Genomic DNA, 6,000 nt, shown 5'->3' with positions numbered 1-6,000 from the left:
TATAAAAGATGAGCAATTTATTAATGCAATAAATCAATCATAGACAATAGCCATAATATTGACATGAATGGATTTCACTAACAGGAAACATTGGTGATTGACCCAGTAACGTATGGTGAAAATGGCACATGTCATTCATGAAAGTGATATAACTTGCATGTAATACTGCCACCATGGATTGTAGCACACCATGAGCATCGTGGAAATAAAGCTTGGCCAACTACTAATGTCAGCGGACAACATACAGAGACTAGGTATTAAGTCACGATGGATTTATCAAAACGTAAAATAACGATGATTAAAATTGTGTTACTATTTGAAGAATCATTATGGTCATTTCGTAGACTTACATCATTCTCTATGTTCAGCAAAATATTCCAAACTTATATTCAGGTGGTATCTTTCATAGGGGACACTCCATATCGCCGAATAAGAAAAGGGTACATAAAATTAATATTATATAGAATTTAGAAAAACAAAACAAAGCTCATTCCCCACATTGGTACATTGTGTATAGAGGAAAATCATAAAGTCTTCTCAGCTAAGTCGGGCAAGTATATGGACAACAAGGAACGGTCCCGCCGAAGTGAATGCCCGAATAAATCAAAGCATTGGATCATTAGGAAAGAGGTAGCAATGGCCATTTTATGTGGAATGGCATTGAACCATAACTATACCCATATCATATTTCGCCTTTTAGAGGCAACTATAAATAAATATAATCGAATATAGATTTTCATTGGTAATAATGGGACATACTCATGAGATATTAAAGATAATATTATGGTTATATGAATATATATTTCATATTAAAGCAAAAGTATTATTTAACATTTCTGAACATATTATGAAGAGTAAGATATTGTTTCTTATAATAGACATCAAATATTCAAAAAAAAAAGAAAGACTCTCTATATTATGAACAAAAAATGTCTTATTAGATATAAGTATAAATAACACTTGTAAATTATTGAAGAAAGGAGAGACTCACAACATAATCTAAATATTGTAAAGATTCACTAAAGATTCTTAGAGAAGAATCATTAAAGATTTAGCAATATTGCAAATAAGTCTATTTCTATGGGTTGGGGAAGGTGGTGCTAGTCTTTCCATTAAGAGATATAAGCTCAAAGGATAAATTTGAAGAGGCTACCAAATATTGCATATTTCAATCAAGTTAAGTTCATCTTCTGATTTATTTTAGAAATTTAAGATGAATTTGTATTTAAGATAATCTTCTGTGCCGGCTTCGTGTATTCATGCATCAATATGTATGTTAAATATATGCTTATGTTTTCTTATATCACATTTTTGTGGATTCTAACTTTACATGGAAATATTTGTATAAATTTTCTTTACTTAAAGACAAAAAAATTTTGAGAGAGGAGGATTGCGATGTTCCTATATTGAAATAATAAATTAACAAGTAATTTATAATATAATTTATAATTAACTTAATTATATTATAATATTATATATCTATGAACTAGTATAATACTAATATTATATTTAGTACTATATATATAAGATCCATTATTTATATTATATATAATACTACTAATATAATTAATGGATGAAACATTAAAATATAAATAAATAAATAATATACAATTCATAGTATATTATTAAATCAAATAAAGAAATAATAATACTATAATAATCATAGAACTAAATAATACAATTTAATCAACTCAATAATGTAGTGGTAATATTTAATTGGTAAAATATATTAATTATGTTTAGTAAAATAATAATATTATATGATATTATTAATATAATGGTTTTATGAGAATTATATATATATATATATATATAGAAAATAGGTAAAGTTTTAATTGGGGACATTACAAGAGGCCTAGCAAGTTTTCTAAAATGTAAATAGGGAATTCGAGGTACTAGGGAAGTGATTTTTTGTTTCTACTAAAATATGTTGAATTTCATCGTATGATAGTTCCTCATGAATGAATTAGTTTTACTTTAAGTTTAGAGTATCAAAATTAGAAACGATTAAAGAATTTTAAATTTTCATTCTTTTGAGGGATTAATCTTTGATGATTTTACTAAATTGTTGAATGTTTTATCTCTGTGAGATACTGCCTTCGTTGTTTTCCTCGGCACCTACTAGTTTTGAGGACGCAACCAATAAAAGTGGCTTCTTGTTGTGGGTTGTTTACAATCAATTCTTAGTGCCTATTGTAACATGATGCTTGTGCAAGCTTACATGTTTGAACATATAAGGAGGTTCTCAGCAAATATGATTCTCAAGGAAGAATTTATTTTATATGTGCAAATACATTATTCATGATCACCATCGACTCATTAAATCATATTTTACTATTCTTTTGTTAGATATTATTGCTAAGAATTTAGCATAAAATTATGTTTAGCATTAAATTTTCTACCATATTTGATCCATGACAACTTTTGGAATGTGAAATATTTCTAAGTGACAAAAGGAAGTCTCTTGATCGATTTGAGCATACACGTGATACATTGTCACCGTACCAAAATTGGATATTTTTCTAAGGCCAAGAATTGATAATGTTCAATATTACACTCTTCGGTGTTAAGAATGGAGTTTATATTCTCTATGAAAAAACCTAAATTAAGAATTATTTCATATAAATGCATTTTCACTTCCTTAATTGTATGCCAAGAAATGAGTTTGTACTTCAGGGTTATTATAATGGAGGGAAGTGCCCAAAAAAATAGATTAGAATAGTTATAGGATTTCTTTCTTTTCCTTAAATAAAATACAGTTTTTTTTGAAGATGGAACCATAATGGTCTTTGGATCTTTTTTGTTGTCTAATTTATGTTCTTTTACTCACTGATTTTAGATACTGCAATATCATCTTCTCTTTGTTAAAAGTTTAGAGTTTTTATTTTTGATACGGAAACATGATTTTATTTAGGATACATCTAATTGACATATGTTAATCATCTAAATGCCTCAGTATGCTTCTTCCTACAAACATTCTTACAATCTCTTATAGTTAGGCTTGAAGAGTCTAGAGTGAAAAGAAGGGATGCAGAGGAATGGATGAGACACCATAAACTACCTCAAGATATATGTGAGTGTGTTCATTGCTATGTTTAGTAAAAATGGACTGCTACTCAAGAGGTTGACGAAGAGGTAAATTTACATTACTTACCCATAGGTTGCTACTCAAGAGTTTGATGAAGAGGTAAATTTACATTTTTTACCTATAGACCTTCATCGTGATATATAACATCACTTGCATTTGAACTTCATATGATTGGTATGTTAGTAGAAGTGGATTACTTTTGTGCTATCTAATTTTATTCTTACAAAAGTTAAAATTATCTATACATGAAGAAATTAATAATATGATAGCAAGCTTATAAAAATATTTCATTTATACAAAACCTAAAATTTGGACACAATTCAATGTGTAAGTTTGGATCCCTCATTATATGTATTTTCTTTTATATCCAGAAGTATTCTCCTGCTGATAGTGATGTTTTTTGGGAATAGAAAAAACATGTGACAAGAGAGATAAATGAATACATTTCTTAATTAGGAGCAAATTTTGAGAAAGCTATCGATGCTTACTTTGAGGAATTTAAGAAAAGAGTAAAAATGAGGATGAGGATACTTAAAGAATTTGCCACATGGTACTATAATTACATATGTTTTCTTGTAGATACAAATAACACATTTTTGTACGTAGTGAAGTTGAGGAAGGCATGGCTACAAAATTTTGATTATGAAATTAAACGTGATCTAGTAAGTGTGAACATTGTTGCACTATTGAAAGAGGAAATAAACACTAAGACTAAATAATTTTGAAGATATGAGGAAGCTAAGAAAATAATAACTTTGAATATCAATATATCCTCTAAAGAGAAGAAAAGAAAAAGAATGATAGAAGACCTAGAAGAAAAACTAAGCAACCTAGGCAAGGGAAAGAAACCATTACAGTTAACACAAGGTCTTGGGAGGATGAAGAAAAAATAGTGGTGATGAGGAAAAGGAAGAAGGAGAAGAAAATAGAGGTAAAGCCATAGTTCTTGTCACTCCACTAAGTAAGAAGGATCAAGGAACCAAGAAGAAACCTATAGTGACATCCTTATCTCCTCCACCACCAACTAAGCCAAGAATGAGGGCAACTACTAGTGCTGAGAAGATTGCAAGATAGAGTGCAATAGAAACTGCAGAGCCTAGTGCCCCTAAAAATAAGAGAAGGAGATTGGTCAAAGGACCACAGAAAAGGCTATCTAAGTCTATTAAGGAGGAATGTTTAGTTCTAAGAAGATCTACTAGATTATCTAGCTTTAGATTTGTAAAATATGATACACTAGATAATGCTAACAGAACCAAAATTGAGGAGGCTATGGTGGATATGATTGCTAATCATAAGCTAGCCCCAAGTGAAATCGAGAAGACGATACCCAAAGACTTTTATGAGGGATTGGAAATAAGATAGAAATAGATAGAAGAAGAAGAGAAAAAATAAGGACTAACACATTAGTCAAAGTCATGCTTAAGTTGTCCCTAGATGAACATGAAATCTTTTTGGTAAATTACAAGAAAAGATTGGTTCCTGAATATAGAATTTTTTTGATAGTATAGAATAAAATAGAAGTTGTAGAACAATGGGATGAATAGATTTGGAAAAGCATTTTTGGCCTATCAACCAAGGGAGTAGACAAAGAGAAAGGAACTACAACTCTGACCATTGAGGATGATCACATTAGTTGAGAAAGTTCACATGTGTTGAGTTCACAAGGCAACATGTCACCAGTATATGTTGACACCCCTAATACTCTAGATGCCAAAAAATCAAGGCTCATAGATATAGAGATAAAGAATGAGGTAAAAGATAGAAGTATAGTTAGTCAAATGGTTTTAGCACCTCATATTGAGGAAAATAAATAGATAAGTAGAGTTGAACTGAGTGCGACCACTGTTGTCTCAAGCACTGATGCATAAGCACAACCAAGTGGTAAAACTCCTTCACCAACTCCTAAAGCAGTGCCGAGTAGTAGCACTCCTTCACTACATAGAAGAGGAAAATCAATAAAGCACACTTCGCTAGATATTGAAGTCAGTTTGGATGAAATCATTGAGATGCCATAATTGGACTTGGAAAATCTTACCTTGGAACAAAAAAAAAATTACAAGAGATTTTGGTGAAAAGGAAATGGCAAGAAGATTAAAGGAGAGAAGATAAGAAAAATAAGGTACTTTATGATGTAAAAAACATTTTTGTTGATGATTTTGATATTCATAATTTTGATGGAGAAGCCCTAGTCTTTACCCATCTTGTAAATATAGTTGAACAAGTAAGTTATGGGAATATGGAATCAAATAAAAAATTGATGGATTGGTCTACAAGAAGATTCAAGAATAAGGTTGTGGTTACAGTTTCCATAGCCATAGTTGAGTAGAAAGTAAAATTGCAAGATAAAAATGGGTTATGACATAACTTATATAGAAAGCACAACATTTTTTAGACTTTTTGAGATTCACAAGTGATTTTCAAGTACAAGCAAACTAGATTCAAGATGAGATGAAGAGATCCAACAACATTATTTCATAGTTAGTAGGATCTAACATTGATCATTGCAATAATTTACTGAATGCTCAAGGCACAATGGCTGAGCTTCAAATATTTGACATCAACATGAGATCTAAATTGATCTATATTCAAGAAATATTGATACCTCATTTTGATCAACCCAAGATCTTATCAATGAAGATCATAATCGTTTACTAGTTGACAATTTAATTGATTTATCTACAAGACTACAATTGTAGAATCACATTATGGAAGCAGCAAAAACTAGATGGGATAATGCAATGTTTATGATCACTTGAGTTTATAAGATATTTATTGATAAATATGGTTTACTTCTACCCATTCAACCCCAACAGTTGTGACACAAGTGTTCAAAAACAAAGGGGAAATTAATTTGTTAAAGGGACAAATAAAGAAGGAAAAAAAATAATTACATTATTCATTTTACATTATTT

Source organism: Cupressus sempervirens, chromosome 6, assembly GCF_028749045.1.
Source record: "Cupressus sempervirens isolate cs-2001-9-10 chromosome 6, ASM2874904v1, whole genome shotgun sequence".
NCBI classification, from domain to species: domain Eukaryota; kingdom Viridiplantae; phylum Streptophyta; class Pinopsida; order Cupressales; family Cupressaceae; genus Cupressus; species Cupressus sempervirens.
The sequence above is the reverse complement of the archived record's forward strand: the minus strand, read 5'-3'. Positions refer to the sequence as shown.